This window comes from Lonchura striata, chromosome 3 (genome assembly GCF_050655825.1).
Source record: "Lonchura striata isolate lonStrDom1 chromosome 3, ASM5065582v1, whole genome shotgun sequence".
Lineage (NCBI taxonomy): Eukaryota > Metazoa > Chordata > Aves > Passeriformes > Estrildidae > Lonchura > Lonchura striata.
In genome coordinates, this window is record NC_140705.1 from 48,796,518 (window position 1) to 48,817,447 (window position 20,930).

At 38.2% G+C, this 20,930-nt stretch overlaps 1 protein-coding gene across 3 annotated transcripts in view; it reads left to right on the forward strand.

Annotated features, from left to right (window-relative positions):
- SLC35F1 (solute carrier family 35 member F1) overlaps window positions 1–20,930 on the forward strand; it is a 221,753-nt gene that overhangs the window by 105,724 nt on the left and 95,099 nt on the right. The gene's annotated exons all lie outside the window — the stretch shown is intronic.

The following is a 20,930-nucleotide window of genomic DNA, read 5'->3' on the forward strand; positions in this document are numbered from 1 at the left end:
ATATCTATGTAGCAGGCACAGTTCTTTAAAAAAAAAAAAAAAAAAAAGCAGGAATAAAGAAGCTTTTTTCTCATCTCTTTCCGTCAGCTAAACTTCCCATAGAAGCTGAACAACATCCTCTTTATCACGATTATGGGTTTCCACATCTTGGCATACTATTTCTTTCCTTTAGTGCATGCCAGCAAACTGAGCTAAGAGTGATGAAAGCAGAGAATAAAGCATGGATAAGGCCATATTTATTCACTTACATCAAAAGCATTTATTTACATGAGTGGGGCAAGTGAGATATAAGTTGCATTTGTAACTATGAACAGCACACACCTGTGTTCCAAAAGATGACACATCTGTAACATTCTGCCTTGCACATGAAAATAATTGGTATTATTAATGGAAATATGAATGAAAGAAAACAGCTGTCAGCCTTTTGAGCCATTTTAGAACAAAACCAGAGCCCAGCCCTGCACTCTGCCCAAAGTGCAGTTTTGACTTGCATTGGCAGGGGAATGTAGTGCTTTGACTAGGCTGTTTGGAAATATGGACTGATGACCTTTGCATTATTCATGTTAAATACATACTGCTGAATCATGGAAAAAGGCCCTGAGGAGCCAACAACTTTCAACTGACAGCCTGAGTGTTTTTTAATTCCCATTCACTTATGTGGGAGGGTATGGCAAGCGGTGTCCTGTGACATTGGACCTTATATTTGGTTCCAGTACACTGAATCACTCCAACAGAAAAGCCACAGTATAACAAACTGTGGCTTAGCATGTTTGGACTTGACATTAGGGAACAATTCTTTGCTAGGAGGGTACTGTAGTACAGGAACAGGTTATCTTGAGAACTTATAGATTATCCATCCGTGGAGGTTTTTAAGTCTAGGGTAAGCAAAACTAAGTCTGATCTAATCTGCTGAGCTGATAGGGCAGAAAGTTGGACTAGATGACATCCAGACATCCCTTTGAATCAACATTTCTGCAATAATGTGGCTTCCTCAGTAAAATACATATGAATTAGGCTTTTATTTTCACTACACACTCTTTCTTAAAAATCAAAGTATAAACCATTATAAGTAGAATCAGCTCACATTTTTAGTGGTAAAGTGCCATTATTTTTAACAGTGACAATAAGGTTTGTTCCCTTGGATCACCAAAGAGCAAGATAACTATTATTTCAGTGGAGCAATAGGGAGAATTATTTTAATTTGAATCCAACTGTTGTTACAATGAAATTCAACAGGCCATAATAAGGAGCTAAAACTGTGTGATTCAATACTCAACATTGATCTCTTATTGATCTTAGGGAAACCAAGATTTCATTCTATGGCATGAAGAGCCTCACAAAAACTTTCCAGGAGATAATTTCCTTTTAAATCCTTCTTGGATGGCTCAAGTAGTATTTTCAAATTAATTTTGCTCATTCTTTCTTCAAAGATGATTTTTACAATTTGCAATAAATTTAAAAAAGTATAGAATTCCTTCATGTTCAGGTGCAAAATCTCTAGTTTGCTAAAAGAAAATGAGTCTTTTATTACCAGAAAGATCAGTTAGACTCCTGTAACTCTAATAACCCTTCTCACAGTTAAAACATTCTTTACCTGCTGTGTGGAATTACTTAAAAAGTGTTATTCTTACCTATCTTGAAAAACTTCAAGGTCTGAACCATAAAAGCACAGTCTCTGTGGACCAGCATAGCAGAGTATTCATCCCTATGCAAATTAGGTTTTGGAAAACAGTATTCAGTCCTTATAGTGAAAAATTGTGACAGAGGTAGAACAGTAAAACAAATTTGATTTGAACTACACTGAAGTTTTCTTGGGGTTGAAAGCTTCCTAACATTTGATGGAGCTGAGAAATGCCACCAGTCTTGACATTACTTGCATTTGAATGGATTTCTCTAAGCACATTCTTTAGCTATTTCTCATGTCTTCTTTTTAGTTTTTCTAAAAAGTGTTTCGTAGCATTTCTTAAAAGAGCACCCAAAATATTCTACCTTCCAGTCAGTTGTGCTTTTATGACTACATTAAAAAATGAACAAAAAGACTTGGAATGTATAACCAATGATAGAAAAGGAGAGCAGATGGGAATTGATGTGCAGCAAAGGTGAGGGCTGTAGGAAGCATGTGGCAGAAAGCAGAAGGAGAAGCAGTTGTGCTTTGCTTGGGGGTAGGTGGCTGTGCTGTCTTTGCAGGGAAGGAGGGAAAGTTGTTTGGTCCTTTTGATTCAAGAGAGAAATTGAAGAAGTAGGATTCTCTGAAAAATCCAGGTGGTGTAATGTATGGCAGCAACAAAACACTTTTCCAGCAGTAGCTAAGGAAGTTATCATCCAGAAGCTGGACACATGGAAATGAGCAAGATTGTACAGTCTGCATCCAGAGGAATGCTCTTGGTGCTGGCTGGCAGTGAGGAGGTGCAGAGGAGAGGAAATAAGTTCCTCATATACTGGTTTATTAAAGACCAAAGAGGTGATTCAAATATTCATTGCCCTATCACCTTACCACTGATCTGACATTGCAGCATGATCTGTCATCTGATTAATCAAATATAAAGGAAAGGTTAAAGTAATTAGTTTTAATCAGTGTGGATTTATGGTGAATATCTTTTGTCAAAATAGCTTTGTTCCTTTTCTGAGGTTGTTGCTAATTTAGGAACAACTCTCAACCTTTTTCAACTTGCTAATACAGAATGTTTTGATTAAGAAAATAGAATGTTACAAAGTCAACACTGTACACACATTAGGTGGTGTTAAAAGTGGCATAGTAGCAGTTTCTAGACCTAAATGTGTCTCTCGAGCACAGAAGATGATGAATTGCATGCTATTTTACACTATTATCAGTGGGCGTGAAAGAAGAGAGAAAATTATTCCACATAAAATTTGCAGATGATACAAAGGTGAGGGTATGTAGTAATGGTTAACAGAACCAGCTGTTGTACAGAGTGGTCTGCTCTGATTGCTATGGACAAAATGCAAAAATTGGCTGTATGAGGCCAAGTAAAAGGACTATATATAGGAGTAAATACTGTGGACCATGCTGTTAGACTTGTTCTCTCTGTCCTAGAAAGCAATATCATAAAAGGTTGAGACACTGTGTGTGGAATTAGCAGGGTATGACCTCTACTGTGACTGTGTGATGCAAAAGGGAAAATGAGATTTTTGATAGGTGAACATGGGAATATTGAGGAGGTCTTGATTATTGTATGACTGGCTTTGGGACACTGTCCCATTGCATTGCTCAAGACTGAAGAATACTGATAACTAGAGAAGTTTTAAGTGAGAGCCATAAGAGTGCTAAAAGAAAGACTGTTTTGTAGTGAAAGGCTTGGTCTGCTTATTTAAACAAAAATAAGATTAGAAAGTGACTTGATAGATTTTGTATGTGTTAAACAAAAATTGGTAATAGAGCATCAAGAAGCAGTAGTAGAGTGAAAGCTGATGCTACCTAAATCCCTCTTTAAATTATAGTCTCAGATTTTAGTAGTTAGGTAACTAATCTCTGGAGCAATTTGTCAAGACTCTGAAATCTCTCAATTGCAGAACAATGGACAGTATTTGATACCTTTATAAAATACATACTCTGGTTCAAACAGGCATTAATTTTGAGATGTCCTGCGGTCTGTCTTATGCTGGAGGTAAAAGTAAATGGGCATGTGGATCCTTGATGACATTATAGCTTATTGTATCTGTGTTCTTTTGTTGTAATTTACACACATCTCAACCTAGTCTAGTGCAAAAGAAAAGTATAAAAGGGAGAAAAAATAAAACAGAATGAATACCTGCAATAATTGTATTAATTTTAATTTTCATTTCAAACATGTTAGCTGTCACTGTAACAGACACCTTCACTGGAAAAACCTTTATTTGCAAAAAATTGTTCTGCAGTAGCTTCCTAACCAGAAGCAGCTTAACCAGGGTGCCAGGTCATGCCAAGCTCAACTGGTTACAGGGTCAGACAGCTGCTGGTCCCTCATAAAGCTCTGCTGATAAACTGATTTTTAGTCAATGTATTTTGAGCTTTATTTAGTTTGTGGATATATTTTTTTTTCTTTTTCCCATTTTAACTTCTGTTCCTACAGCAGGTAGCTGGCAAAAGCCATATGACCTGGTTGTAGAAAGCTGAATTATGAAAATTAATGCTAGGTTCAATAAGGTTCAAATAAGCTTTCCTTGAAGCAACTTAATTAGGAATCTGATGGGTTCCCATGCCCTGAAGTCAAATAAAACTGGATGTCTTTCTGAAAGACGATTTTGTGCAAGAAGTGGTGATTTCAGTTTTGGAGTTGCTCTGTAGAATATTTTGGTATGTGATATCCAAGGTTAGATTGCATGAACAGATTGTTTCCACTTTAATTATAGTATCATAGCATGTAAAGTATCAAGCTGTGTATTTTTCTAAATACCCTGTACTGCTCGAGTTAACTGTTTGATGCGAAGCTGCCTGAATTTTAAAACTGGGATCAAAAGAATTTTGTTGGAAAAAAATCAGAAACTCAAACAGATTTCTTAAGGAGGAAACAGTTTTTATGAAGAAAAAAACAAGTGGAAGTTGCCTTCTGTCTTGTGTACATCTCTGCTGTGGTGGTTTATTCTTCTCTAAAGTTATCTAAGCATGAAATATTGGACATTAAAAGTTCTGAGATAATAGGTATGGTGAGGTGAGTTGAAGGCATTCACTTAGCATGTAGCCAGGGAAATCTTCTGAGATACAAAAATATAAAAATGTTAGGTGTTATTAATAGATCTAGAGTTAGCAGATGTGTGAAGAACTTTTATTTTCTGTTGGAGTTTCCTCTCAAATTTTGAACCTTGCATACTTTGGGTAGGAAATTACACCTGACTTTTGTTTGCTTGATAATGAAACAAAAAAGCACTTACCCTGGCAGCCTGTGTCACCATTTTCTCCAGAGTATTCACAATGATAAGAAAAATGTTTGGCTGCTGAGACTTTCAACCTGAGTCAGATTTCACTTTAAAGAATCTGGTTTTCTCTGTGTCCTTTTTCAATTGATTGAAGTAAGAAATAAAGTTCACCTCTAGTGAGAGTGGAGATGTCATCACTGAATTTCCCACAAGTTACATTCTGACTCCAGTACCTGTATATTAGTAAGAAAAAAAAAAAGCCTATAAAATCCCATATGTATCGATCACAATTACAGTTGTCTTACTTGCATCACAAAATAGAATCATAGTATGGTTTGGGTTGGAAGGAACCTTTAAATCTTATCTAGTCCAACCCACCTGCAATGAGCAGAGCAGTGTTCAACTAGACCAGGTTGCTCAGGGCCACATCCAGCCTGATCTTGAATGTTTCCAGGGATGAAGCTGGTACCACCTTCCTGGGTAGCTTGTTTCAGTGTTTAGTCTGAATGTCTTCCATTTTAGTTTAAAACCATTATCCATTTTGCTATCTCAACAGGCCAGTTATCTACAGAAGAAGTATAGCAAGGTAGAGGTTTCCTTTTGAAACAAAACCAGTCTAAATTGTATTCCATTTCTGTCCTGCAACACTGGGAGGGGGATGGAAGAGATTAAAAGAATGGACAAAAGAGGAGGCTGCAACCGAAGGGACATAAGTTTTAAATGCCTGATGATCTTCATCCAGTTTGATGAGAGCTGTTTCTTCACCAGGAGCAAGGGGGAATGGGATTGTGAGGTTCAGCCTAAGCTGTGTCAGCGAAACTGTAGAAGAAAAACACAAAGCTTCAGGAAACTGAAAATCAATATATCCAGGCAATGAAAGCATTTTTATTACAAAGAACCAAAAGGTGTCACACAACAAAAGGTTTGCTGAAAGTGGAAAAGAGGAAAGTGTAAGGCATCAGCTTGCCCCAGTAAAAAATAAATTGCAGTTACAAAGAGACCATAAAATATACTTTTTGCAGGATAAGAAGTCTTGCCTTCAAGGAGTTAGAAGGGGTGAAATCTCTAACACGAAGGCATCTTCCACTGGGTTTTCTTGTGGAGACTATTTTTGTGTTGCCCCTCTGTTCCTATTCTGCTTCCTACATAAAGGCTTTCTGGTAGGCTTATTTAACAAAGGCTCATTTAATATAGAAAGGGGTCCTTTCCCTGAGATTTTTTGACCTGAACAGACACATGAGTGGAGAGTAAATGGAGGCAGAGAGAGCTGAAGGTATCCATGGGAGGTCTGTGGTAGAACTGGGACTAGGTGTGCTGAAAAAATCCCACAGTTATAGAGCTCTATAGACAGTTATAGAGCTTTTCCTGATCCCCACTGCAAGGGTAGGTCAGACCTCTGGACCAAGGACTGTAGTTTCCATCCCACAAGCCATCCTGGATTACCAAAGTGCTTCATCTGTCTGACCTTTCAGAAATAATCAGATACAATAAAAAAATCTAACAAGTATTTGCCACAGGGTCAGAGGGTGCAGGGTTGCTGTTTTTTTTTTTAACTTGCTTGACTCTGGTATGAGCCAAGCTCAGCAGACAGCGTGAACTCAGCATGGTTAGTGTTGCTACAGCTTTCATGCCCCTGGTGTTGGGCACAGGCAGAGGGAGGACAGAAGTGTCTTAAGGTGAGACGAGAGGTGCAACAAGATCTTCTGCACTCCTGTGGTGGATTGACCTTGTCTAGCTGACAGGCACCCACCAAGCTGCTCTCTCACTCCTTCTCTTCAGCAGTTCAAGGGGAGAAAGTGGAATAAAAAAATCATGGGTTGAGACAAAGGTAGGTAATTGATCCCAGGCAGACCCAGGATGACCTCCAAGGACCCTTGTTGTAGGCAGGTTGTTCTCATCTTAGCTATTTCTTCCCCTTCTCACAACAGCACCAATTTCCAACTATTCTTATTTCCAGATATTTCTTCTGAAATACAGCAGTGCACCCTCCCAACTGAGTAGTTCAGGAATGCCCTAAACATTCATTAGACTAACCCAAAGATTAAGCAAGCAATTTGGCAAAGATTAAACAAGTGATTACTTTGATGTTTCTCATTGATTTGATCGCTCTCTGTGCTCACTCAGCAGCTCCTCAGCACCCTAAGCAGTCCCATCTTCATCTTTGGGCATGAAATGTTTTGAGCAGGCTTTGCAGACAAATTAGTAGGTCTCTTACTGCATAAATCTGTATTATCTTCATTTTCTCAGAATGTCATCTGTACAGAGCTGTAAAGTCAATGACCTTTGTACAAGGTTTGTGTTGAAATTAATGTTACTGTTGTTACTTCTTCCTTCTCAAAGTCTTGTTGTAGTTTGTTTCACAGTGTAAATTGGATTTTTGATTCTGATCTCTGACTATGAATGCTCTTCCTTGAACTGAAATACTCTTCTTCAAGGAGTGGTTTCTGAAGCCACAGGTTTTGAACTGTTTTAAACTAGAAGAGGATAAATTGATGCTATAATGAGTCTTCCTAATATCTGATTTCCATAGTTTGATGAATTTCAATATAGAATGTTTCATTAATATTATATAAAGAATTGATTTGCAGGCAGATTAAATGGTTGACACAGGTACTAAATAACAAAAGCATATAAATTAAATTCAAGCACACAATTAATTACAACATTAATCTGTTCTTATCTGGTCCCATGATATCTCTCAAGTATTCCTGCATATTCATAATCAGGTTAGTTGAGCTTGAAATTATTTTTTAATAAATATATTTATATATAACCTTAACATGATACTGGTGATTTCTGCACCTCATGTAGTTGCACAGTGCACACAGGTAAAGTGTGATACTTCCCAACAGTATAAACGGTGAACTGTGAGCAAAAAAAAATGTCTGGGTCTCAGATTGCTGTCCTGTTTGAAGGGCCATATACTGCCCACCTGTGCATGCAGTAAGGAAGCTGTAGCAGCAATGTGACATAATTTGATACCAAAATTTTCTCATTGACTGCCACTGTTTTGTTCAGACAGTTTCCCCTGTCAGGCCCTGTGATGTCTGTCCTGGCACGTGGCCTAGTAATCAGACTTAGGGAGCAATGGAAAATATTCACTAGGAGAAGAATCATACTCATCAATTTCATTTGAACATTTGAAGGGCCATTGTCCTGCCAAATTTGGTTTTGGTTGGTGAAGATATTTTTGCATCTGCAAACAGTCTTCTATGATGTCCTTTCCATCTGTCTTCCCAAGAAAATAAATCTTGACAAAGAACATATTAGGAAAATTAATCCACAATGCCAGAGGTTTAAGTCCAAAAAGGGAACAGAGGAGTCCTGTAATTTTATTTGAATAAAGGGAGGGGCCATTTCTCATGGAGTCTCTAAAATTGTTGAGTGACACAGCAGCAGTTTTATCCTATGTTCCCAACCCCATCACCCTGCTCCTTTTCCCCATTAGCTGAGGTACTCAGAAAGCACAGATTTTCCAAATTGCACCCTTCTTTTATCTAAAAGAAAGAAAGAAAAAATTAATAATATTTATAATTAATATTAATAATTCTAGTAAGTAATTGTTTTTCTCTAGGTTCAGGGATTTAGCATGGCCTTGGCTAAGCAACAGTCCATGTTGATTAGTAACATTTTCTAGAACTAATAGTTTCTTCTGTTACTTGTCTATAAGTACCTGGCCCTATCTACAAGCAGATTAACACAGTCTGTTTGTAAAGACATGTTCACCTTATTCCTTTCAGACAGAACCTGAAGAAGCAGAATGAGATCCTGTTTGGTAAATCATGGTATGTTATTTCATAAGTATCACCTACTTTTCAGTCTTGTCTGGATTTCACTGCTCCCACTTGGGCAGGCCACTGGGGTGTTAGACCTGCAGCAAAATTTTCATGGGGGAAACAGGGCTGAGGTCAGTGGCCTTAGGAAAGCTCAGTCCAAAGTCTTCACTCCTCACTCCAGCAAGCCCTGTCATGGCTTGCTTGACTCAGATATAACCAAGAATGATCCATCTGTTCAAACTGGGGTTTACAAACAGGACCATTTGACTTATATTAATTCAACTCAAACGGAATTAAGTTTTAGTTTATTCCATAAGTAAATGAAGGCAGTAAATTAAAAGGTAGTTTGTTACATCTCTGAAGTACTTAGGTACTTTACAGCCTTGCATGGCCCTTGTTGGATAATCCCTTCCACACATAAATTAAGCAGTGCATGTTGCTCAAAAGCAACATGTTAAATTATCAGCAGTCATATTGGAGAATATCCCACATGACCATAAGCACTTAGCCCAGCTGTGCACTGTACATGATGGGTGTGTCACTTGATTCACTTATGCACCTATGAGAGAACTTCTGGCTTTTCTCAACTTCTCTTATTTCTTACTAGGAAGAATAAAAAGCCATCAATGGGAAACATAATGCATATCCTTACAGTGAAATCTGATTTAATGGCTTATTTCAATTCCAAAAGGCAAGGAAATGGAGAGCTATGACTGGGAATTTGTCCTTCAGTTACATTAACAGCCTCAGATGCCTTTCAGAAGGGTGATTTCTGCAGAGCAAATGCTATTGAATAACATGGAAATTCTTCCTAATATTTTTAATGTTAATGATCAGTTTATGCATGTATTTTTGTAACAATAGCAGTCTAAAGCTTCAGAGCAGAGTGTCTTAAATGTCATGCTTACACGGAATATAATTTTATCATTTTATCCCTGATTTTTCCTCACACTTTTTAACTGTCAGATTGACCCCCTGCTCTCTGTGCTGCAAGCACAGATGTGAATCACTCTGGGAGGGGAAATAGAATAAACTTGCCAGCTGAAGGTTGTGACCACACTTGTATATGGCTGGGAGGCAAAAAGTCCTCTGGGTCCTCTGGTTCTCCTGGCTCAGGGTGTGTTTTGGTGTGCTATTGCCCTGTATATGGGAAGGAGATGGCACATCAGCTGCACACACTGAGGACACTCTCAGTGTCCTGGTTACAGGCTGCTCATTGCTTGCAGTTCAGTGTTGGCAAGGCAAAGTTGTACCCACTCAGAAAATCTTTTACATGATTGAGTTTTCTTTTGTTTTTTTTTTTTTATTTCCATTTTTTTTTTCATATCTGAAATTTAGATACTACTATTGTGAAGAAATTGTAGTAACCTGGAAGTCAGGGAGCAATGCTCTGGCAAATGTCACTTGGTTTATTTTCTTCAAGAGGACTTTATAGCTCCCATTTTTTCCACAGTTTTCATTTTAATTTAAGTGATTAATCACTATCCTTCTTTAGGTCATCAGTGATTTCAGTCATACATTCGGCACTGCAGCAGGTTCCTTTAGGCCAGGAATTTCTCTGTCTTGACTAAAAGTCTGCAGCTGGCCACTTCCCAGACCACTTACAGTTTATTTATTTTTATTTACTTCAAATACCTTGCAGTTCTGAATTCTAATAAAACAGGAAAAATTAGATCAGTTCCTTGTGTTTTTTCAGCTGAGCCTGTTCCATCATTGTGTGTCAGGTCTGTAGTAAATTTACAGTGTTGACAGAGGCAGTTGTGCTGTTTCACCGAACTGAAAGGAAGAGAGGAAGGGAGAGATTTATCTTGGAGCCTAAGGGTAGAGCAGTTAACCAGAACAACCACACTCACTCCTAAAAATGAAGAACTTAATGTTGTTGGACTTTTCATTTAGCAGGAGTTGAATTTTCACCAGTTGTAATTTCCACTTAAAATGACTTTTTTCTTTTTGACTTGTGAGCAGTATGCAGAAGAATACAGCTGCAGAAGTTTGGACCTCTGGTGTAGTTTTGGCTGAGTAATGATTTTATCACTGCTGTGTATTGAACAAACAGCAAAAGCGAGGAAAAGGAGAAGTACTTGCACTCCACCTCTCTGTAAGGCTGGTTTTGCCATGCCCCCTTTCACCAAGTGCTTCCTTTCCTGCAAGACCCTTCTGTATCTTAGAAGTAGGAAGGCAGAGAGAACCTGTGAGAGCACCTCTGGGTTATTGCTGAATCAATTCTGGGCATCCAACTCAAAAATGCCTTAGAGGGACCTTGCTTTCAGAAAGGACCAGTAGCAGACAGAGAAGAAAACTCAACACCTTTCAAGTCCTTCAAGTAGGGCATTCACAATTGAACCAGCTGGGCCAGGAAGAGTGTTGCCTGCTGAAACCCATCATTACTGTAGCCCTGGGGTGGTTACTGATCCAGACCAGGAATTCACTTTCCAGCTGTGCCTCTGCAATTTCTCTAGAGCCAGAGCACAAACTTCTCTTCCAGAAGGTGACACCCAGTTCAGTAAAGCAGCCAAACTCTTAAATTGTTTGCCTAAGTGGCTTCAGTGGTCTTGTTCTGAGGACTTGCATGAACATATTCTGCCTCCTGTGGTGTATCAGCCACCAGATTAGTGGTAGATTTATTTCTACATAATGAAGTTGTGCCACCCTGAAACTCAGTACACAGGCTTCACAGTCAAGAATAGGATAGAGACAGGCACTCACCCAGAGAGGGAAAATCGTGGCCTCTGTGCATTAAAGAACTGTTGGAAAAAAAAATGCATAAAACTTTCTTGTCCTTGTGTTTGTCATAATATCCATGAGCAAGCAACTTTGAGCATTACTCCTGCTTGAGGGCCTGCAGAATGAGGTAGCAGCAATACAACCCACACATGGGAAAAAGCAAAAGAAGGTCAGAGCCTTAAAGAAGTGAAGTTAGAATGAGCCACAGGCACATGAGCATCTCTCCTTTGAAGCAGATGGAGATTTGCAAAAGTGTGCAATGTCTTAATGCTGTCCTTGATGAAATGCTAATGTCCTTTGTCTTTCTGTACCAGGGGCGCAATTAAGAGGCCAATATTCAGGGGCCAATTTAAGGACATTTTTCTTAAGGTTTCTTTTGCATGCTTCAAGCATATAGATTATGGAGTAGAAACTCACTGTAAAAATGATGCAAACTTATGGGAATTGTGTATGCCTACTTGGGTGGAAAATCTGCACAGAAGTAGGGTTTTTTTTTTTTAATTCTGGAACAATTTTCAAGAGTTGCAGGGGAAAAAAAAATAACTGTTTTGTTCTGAATTTTTAAATGTAGTTATATTTATCCAAGCAAAAAATTTTGCATAATCCAGGGAGATAAATTTGATTTTTAAATAAAATATTTACAATATATATTAAGTGCTCTGTAGAATGAAAAATCATTGTTATTTATTTTGCAAATGCACTGATATTTTAAAAAAAGGAAAGAAATTCTACCTCTTGTAATAATTGGATTAGTAGCTTTAGTTCTCCAAAAGCCAGCCATGATATTCATAGATGCAATTTTGCATTTCCAATATTAACATCTGTCTTTTTTTTATCTCCAGTTTTACAAGTAAATATAATTTTTTTAGTTGCTTATTTGTAGATGAACAGTCAGTACACACACGTGTATATGCTTAGAGTTATGAAATTCAGAAACTATTTTTGCCACTTTTGGGAGCATCAGAAAAAAATCTGAAATCATCCATCATCTTGACTCACATACATACTATTTTCTAGGAACTCCAAGCCCATACTTCTGTGTTTCTGACAACACTGAATTAAGTCACAGTAGCATCTATCACTTGAGGAATCTTGAGTCATATGAACTTGTTTTCCATCAGACCATTCAATCAAGATTGGCTTATCAGTGGCAGGGGTATAGCAGGAGCTGTAATGCTTTTCATCTCCTCCTTTATCAACTGTCTCTCAGTAGCTGTAAGAGTCCATAAACCCCCATCAGTTTAAGCTGTATTAGCACTGTACAGTAATGGCAAGAGAGCAGTAAGAAGTGATGTTGTACTACTTTGGGCACTGGTGAGCTATTTTTCTTGACGCTGGGAATCATCCAGGTCTATTACTGTAGGCTTTCAGCTCCTCTGAGAAAACTGGGAGCCGATGATGATCTTAGCTGAACTGAAACTTTATAACTCTTCCTCATATTATTTAAAGATATTCGTCACTGTATTTATAATGTCCTGAGCCTTAGGCATAAAAACCACTGCAAGTGAGATGAGCTAATATGATTTGACAGTGAATTTCTTTTCTACAAGAAACAGAGAGCCATCAGTCCTTCCACATCCTCATTACTTTCAACATCTGAAAGCTCAGACTGGTGCATTTGGAAGAGAGTAAAGATAAATATCTATCTCAAAACCACATCTATTTGTATGCTTTATTCTTGAATGATAAAAATAACTGATCAGCAGCCCAATGACTGCCTAGATTTCATTGGCAAAAATGTGGTATTTTCAGTGGTTGTCACATGGATTTCTAGCTTGAGAAATTACAGCTCACTCTTAATACATAATTGAGTCTCTCACTCTATTTCTAAGACTCAAAATATCACTTTTAAATTGATTTTTGGATAATGATGGAAGAAATTACTTTTTCAAAAGTACCATATTCAGCAGTTGGTGTTTGTAACTAGTTTTGTAAGCTCTTGTATAGAAAGTGAATTCTGTCATTTATTATTCCAATCTAGATCAAATATTATTATATTTATTTATTTATATATATTAATTTCTCTAGTTATAGTTGGCTAGACAGTGAAATCTATAAAAATTTATGGACTGCAGCTAGCTTCAGTCAACTTATTTGACTAAAATAACCTGAAATACAATTATTTTATCTCATGGTCATCTATAATTATACTTTTGATTTCATCACAAAGATTGAAACATTTTCAGCTATCCAGTGTAGGCTGAGAAGTTTCCAAGAATTTTATATGGAGAGACCATCATTTTTGAAGAGAAAAAGCCTCTGGGGCTCCAAGTCTGGTCATTTTTACCTGAAAAGGAACCAGAAAATTGCTGATTGGAAGGCAGATGGCTTTTTGAAAACCTAGGCATGTTTTTAGGATAAGAATGTTTTCTTTTCTTTGTTAGATCACTGGTAGGATGAAGATGACTATAAGAAAGTTGCACCAACACACACACACTCTCATACCTCCAATTTGCTTGTAAGGATTTAGCACTGGACTCCATCAAGATAATAGCATGGAAGTTTAGTCACCACACTTTCCTTTGCTAGCTTTAAACATGTATCTTATTCAATAAGAATAATTTAAAAAGGAGTGCCTTCTTTGCACTTAAGAGTCAGTGCAGCAGGTGTCTCAATAGTATATTGTTAACTGTTAAGTGCAGGGATATGTTTTATCTGTGTAAGAATAGTCTTAAAAATATTCCCTTTACTAAAGTGTTGTAAAACACACATAACTATGACCATGTTTGTGTGTGAAGTTGGGGTTATAAGTGTATGGTAAATTAAACCTATTTTGTAGAATTGCTGTAACTGGCAATACGCAAGAATTGGGAAGTTTATTAGGTAAAAGGTAATAAGATACTGCTTCAGAGACTCCCAAGGCTTGCTGAATGTGATTCTGCTTTTTTTTCATCCAAAGTCAACAATCTGGGCTGGTCCCTCAAGCTATCACTGAAAAGCAGCAGAGCCTGTTTCTGCCACAGCTTTGAGGCAGATGTACCTACACCTTGATTTTAAGTGATATCGCCAAAAGACTCTTGAAATCAAGGCCAGTTTTATTTGAACGCAAATTCGAACCTTAATGTCTTGAATAGGAAAACTTCAAAGCAATTAGGATAGCCAAAAAGCAAAGGATAAGAAACTCGGGCAGCTCTCCCCATGCCCAGGGTGTCCTTCCAGCCGAGGCAGTGGCTGCTGGGGTTTCTTCTGCTCTGGGGAAGTGCTGGCTGTGTGGCCAGGTCTGGCTGTCCTTCACTGCCCCTCGGGGCTGTCCCTGGGATGCTGCAATGAGGTGCTGGGACCGCCTGAGGAAGATCACTGTGGAGCTTGATGCAGAGCTGCAGTGCAAGTGACAAGTTGCTGGGGAGGTGGCAAGAGAGGATGATGAGAACAAGGAGGTGCAGAGCTCCCCTCTTACCCCCAGCTTATAGCACAGAGAATTTCTTTCAAGCCTCAGTGAGAGCTTGAGGTAGTCTGCAACTCACCGTGTGAAAAACCCACCCTTTGTGCGGAGATCCAGTACAAAGCCTGTACATCACATAAATGAAATAACAATTTCAAAATAATGACTCACTAGAAATTAAGTGATGGATAGGTTTGGTGTTTCTTTCTCTGATTTGTTGGTTAATATTAATGTTGTTTGTATTTTAATGCACTGTTTGGCTTTATTTGGGATCCAGACCGGTATTTCACTGTTCAGCCATGGCTGGATACCTATATTCTGAAAATATTCTATATTGATTTGTTCTTCCTTGCCAGAAATAGTATAAGTGTCTTTTATTTAGACCTAGAAATCCACTGTATTTTCTTGAGATGTCATCTAGAATGATTGCAGGAAATGTAGACTACGGGAGTAGTTTACCAACAGAATACCATGGCACAGCAGCCCATGGTGTTATTATCAGTATATGTGCTGGGTGATGTGCTTGCTATTAGTGCTGTGAACATTTAATTCTTGAATATTGGGACTGCTTCTGTATATTCCTCTAAAGCAGTGTACAGCAGCTTTGGTGCATTACCTGAAGATACTTGCTGCAATTCTTACTTTATTGAGAGGGGCAGAGACGAGGGAAGGGTTGCATGTGCCAACTTGTAGAATTTCTCCCCTCTATAACAGGCACATCAGAATAAGGGGAAAATAAGAAAAGACAAGTTTCCATGCAAAATTAGGGTAGAATCTTGTTCTTTAGATGCAATCAATTTCAGAGAAATGCAGGACTAATAGGAGATTTCATATGCTTCAAAGCTATTAGAAAATCTGCAGCTTTAGCTTTCAGTGAGAGCTCAGTTGATTGTCCAGAACAAATCTTGTTAATTTATTCTTTCAGAAGCTGCCTGTGTCAGTATTAAGTGTGAACCACAAAATATGGAAGTAATGTCCATGTCCTCATTAAGCAGCTATTCAAGTGGGGGGTGGTGTGGGAGCTTTGGAACTCATCTGCAGTGAAATGAGTCGCATTCCATGCTGGTGATGGGAGTTAGTATTTGTGATTTTTGACATGTGCTGTTCCTGTGCTTTCTGTGGTAATATGCATCAACATTCCTACAAGATAACTAGAATCTTAAAATAAGATTCCACATCCACCTGTAAGCATTTAAATAAACTTGACTGAATTTCTACAGGATACAGGGGCATAACTTCAGCTTACTTTGAATCAATGGGAAGCTTTTAAGGCCTTGTTTTATTTCTCCTCACGCTTTTATAGAAGCACGGTAAAATGCACTCAAGTGAAGAAGCTTGGCAAAATCACAGTGCTGTGACAGACATCATCAACATCACTATGGCATAGCAGTCGTCAGTCTCTGAATGAAATGTATCTGTTTTTTTCTTTTTTTAAATACATGCTTGTAACATTTGGAGTGGTAACTTTGTCTTGCAGTCATTACCATGCTGGAGAAAGCAGGATCCTGCCTGCAGGCCCTTTCTAACAGTGCCATAAAGCAGCCCTTACAGATGCGCTCCTCTACTGAAATTTTGGCTCAGAAAACAGACTGCCAATCTTTTGTCTGCTGGAGCCGGTGGCATGTTGAAGGATTAACACACCTCATGCTAGAGATTAAAAGTAGTGGTAGTCTCTGTTCTTTCCCATCTGAGATACTCTAAAACTGATGCAGTGGAGACTTACCAGTGGAAAGATAAATAAAGTGCAAAAGAGAGGAGCGAAAGCAGTTAAATTAAACTGACATGGAGAGTGCTTTAAAACAGGATTTAGTGTCAATTAAATAAGCCTGCATGTTTAAATCACTTGGCCACCCTCTGCATGTCACTGATTCTTCAGCATACAGCAGCTGTGATTGTGTGGCTCCTTCTCAATGTTGCCCTGCCTTGATTTTGTGCTGTGAAGGGTGTTTCTATGTTCTGGGAATTAAGTAGTATTCAGAGCTAAATATTTTAATTTCATGAAAAATAATTACAGGATAACCTGCAGATAGCTGTTTAGTACACTTTATTATGACAGTGTGTATGTGCAAGGAACCAAGCACTAGCTCCAGAGTTCTTTGACATGAGAATGTCTGCCTTCAGAAGTTTGGCTTTGTCATGGCTGATAAAGGAGATACTCAAGTGACAGAAATTTCCATAAGCCTGGAGGAACAAGGATGCACAGCGGCTACCAGCCCAGACATTTAAACAGAATTAAATGGCTCCCAGCCTAAAGATGAGGCTTTGTCTAATGGCTCCACTTCTAAAGAGACAATAAAGAAATATTTTTAAAATTCTGTTAGTATGCTGTGAAAAACCTACTTAGCAACATGACACCTGGAGGTTTAGGAGTAATTCTGACCTATTTTTTACTTCCAAATACCCATCTGGTTAATGGTTGGACTAAATGACCTTTTCCAGCCTAAATGATTCAATGATTCTATGCATTTATGAGATTAAAGCTTAACTACAAGCTGAAGATCTTTCCCTGTTTTAACTTGGCTTGAAAAAGTACTGTTGGTGTTGCTGAGGTAAAATGGGATTTTTGAAGAATTGCTTTGTTTTGATTTAAATAGCCTACAAGTAGAGAAATAGAATAGCACTCAGCTAAAGAGAAATTGGATCCTGAAAGGCAGAAACCCTCACTTTTATAAAGCTTTTTGTAGCACGACTCTCTTTTTGGTGTACTGTTTGAAGGCCATCAAACTACACAGCCTTTCTTCAAGATATGAATGAATGTTGCTTCCTCAGTGAATGAATGTGCTACTGAAGCCAGCATGATAGACCAAAGGCTTAGGGAAAAAAAACATCCTTTGTGCCAGTCTCTGAGTGGTGGAGCATATGAAAAGCAACACAGAAAGTGTTGCAGATAGGAGCCATGTTGCACATTTCAACAGTCTTATGATTTTTGGGGTAGATATTTATGAGTGACAGAGATGACAGCACTGAGTTAGTGTCTAAAGGAAATAGTAGGTTTTCCACAGCCATTGAAATCTTCTTTTCAGTGTTTGTTTGCTGCTTCTTCTTAAAAAAGAATGGTTATGTTATTATTCCTATCCAGGTATTAAAGGCCCAGGAGCTAAGACTCTTGTATTACTAGATCATTGTTTGCAGGAAAAAAATTTAAATACAGTTAATGTTACCAGCATTTTTAGTAAAATTTAGGTATCTTATGTTTTAAGATTCAGGTATCTTACATTGGTTATTAGGTTTAGCAAAAAAAAATTTTTTCTATATAGTTGCTGACATTGTCACCAATTAAAAAAATTTAAGATTTGTTTCCACTTTTCTGTTTGGAGAGAGATGAGCTATTCTCTTCCATTCAGCCAAGGCAAAAATGAACATTTTACTGATCTTGTGATTTGCTTTCTCTTACTTAATTTTAATTTCATTACTGTTTTCCATTGTAATGGTTAGTGTGACGGAGCCTACAGTGGTGAGAGAAGGGGAGGACACAAAATCTTCTGTGCCACATTTTATCATTCATGTCTGTAATGGGCCTATTACTAGGCATGGCAGGAGAGTTTAATGTGGGCATGAACAGTTACATTTTGTAAAATAGATCACCTTTCAATCAAGTCTGAGCATTTAATGGTCACTTGAATTAGTTCTGCTTAAACATCTAACATGCAACTCTTTGCACTGATGAAATAAGAATAAAATATTTTTGTCTTTCTGTGTCATCCATCAACTGTGAAATGTTTAACTAAGTCCTGACTGGAAGAGAATCAAAACATCTTGATTTCAGAATGAGTTTTCTTACATAATTAGAAATACCAAATGTGTGCAAAAATCAGAGAGAAGCAGTATGTGTGTACTCAGTATCATTTATGTAGTCAGTGTTTTGAAAGATGGTGTCATTGATGGTACTACTTCCACTTAGACTCCTGCAAAGTAGTTTTCTGCAGTTTTTACATTCAGTTTTTGTCTAAAAGATAATTTTTACTCAAAAGTTCTTTCAAATTACAGAGATTATACGGATTCAACCTTTACCTACAGACTTGGAGGTGTTTAGGTTCACAGTCTTGATTTTCGTCCATGTCTATATTTACTGAACTCCAATTACCCTTTGTGTTAATTGATGACTTCAATAACACAATAGCAAGTGGATTTTTGGACATATTTTGTAATTGACAGAAGATATAGAAAGGTATTCTCAGTGACTTTTCAGGAGTAAGACCATAACATTTGAATTACCTTCTTGTTTATAAGTTTATGAAATGTAAAATACAGAAGCTGAGGGCAGGCTACATGTGTCTGTGTGTAGCTGTAGACTGACTCTTTAGGAAAACTGCCACTTGTAGATGTGGTTGAATGACTTTGCAAAGAATCAACTATGAAAATATATGGTTGTTTTATAAACTGCAAAATAACAATGAGATAATCAAAACAGCTATCAAACAGCTTTGAAATTTACCTGGTGTTTTTCAGGTTTTGTTGGTTGGATTTTTAATACAAATGTCAGTTTAGACTGGTTAGACCTGGTGACACACCTGTATATAGAGAGCTGAGCTAAAAAATATGCCTTTTGTAAGACCTCATCAAACTTCCCACCAGTCTGATAAAATGTAATGATTAGCATGCTTCCCAAAAGCTAACAGCCCTAGGGGAGCAAGAAATATGTTATTGTGAGAATCCTTTCCTCAGGGAGGGTGTGTTCAGCTTTATGTAAATCTAAGCAGGATCCAGGATGCTTCTCTTCAGTGCAGGTGCAGTCCCCCAGTGAATGTAATACAACTTTCACTCACAGGCACAGCCAAGATACAGGGACACACCTGCATTTCATGTAAAGCCAGCAACCAATTTGCAAACATCTAATTTACTAATGAAATGAAACAATAGAAATGGCAGTAAGCAAGAGGACACCCCTGCATGAAACTTAATTATAGAAGGATGTAGGAAAAAATATCCAACTAAATGAAGGACTGTAAACAAGTGTGCAAGATTAATATGTGGATTTAAATTGCAGACACTATTCATATTTCCTCTTCCATGCCAACAGCAGAGCATGTAACAGCAGGAAGATCAATAATGTAGGCAGCATTTGCATCGTGGTCTTGGATGTCTCCTCTGTCATGTGTGTTTGTTTCCCTTGGTTGTGTTTCACAGTAGAGTGAGTAATGTGAAAGCAGAGGTAGCAGTAGTAGAGTCTTACTTGCTACTTCTTCAGCAGTCTCCCATCAAAACACAGCATTTAGCACAATAAAGTTTGTTCTTTACTCTGTGTGTGAGGTTCTTTGTCAGCAAGGTATGTTAGCTGAATATAACTACCCAGCCTCCCGTGCTTTCCAGTGTCTCTTTGGTTAAATCACGTCATGACTGACACCACAACACATTAGTGGGAGGATTGTTTATGAGAAAAAGGGAAACAAGCTTGACACTTGAGTTTACCAAGTTGTGGGAGCACAGATGCTCATCACTGCCAAGCACGCAGAGCCGAGGTCAGAGAAATTTGTCAGGGAAAGCAAAGAAGCCTTGAAGCAATATTTTTTTTTCCTGTCTGGCAGAGAACACACATGAAATACTGTTATAGCTGAGCAGGGTCACTTTCCTCTATTCCCATAGGACTGCCTAGTTCCCTTTCCTCATTCCAGGCTCAAATGAGACATTGCAGAACATGCTCCTCTCCTTCATGTCTTCCCCTAGGGAGCTCAGCCCCTCTGTTCTGGGGGCTGATGACAGCAACAGTAGCAGTGGGCAGGGCTCAGACTAGATGTTCCCTTTGGATGCCCTTTTTCTCTCCCTGGCATTGTTTTTGCTTGCTTCTCTACTGACCAACACTTCTTGCATCTCATTCTTCTGCATGGGAAGGTGTATCTGTGAGCAGGCCTGGTCAGCATGAGAGTATTGACACATGGGGGACCTGGGAAAACTCTTAAGGGTAATTAAAAAAATACAGATATTCCTGTGTTGTAGGCATGTTTTCGTCATGCTGTGACGAAATTTGGAAAAGGATTGTTTGGACTCAGTTGGGCTGTGTGGTTAGATAATAAATTCTACAAGAAGAGTAAAAGACATGGAGGTATTTGGAGGGCAAAAGTCTTTCAAATATAGCAATTTCTGCAGTAAAGGAAAAATTATGGGAGGACAGAGAACATGCACAAAAGAAGAAACTATTTGAGACCTGTGGGGAATGGAGTTGTAATAGGAGAATGCAGAAGATACTGGAGATGAAA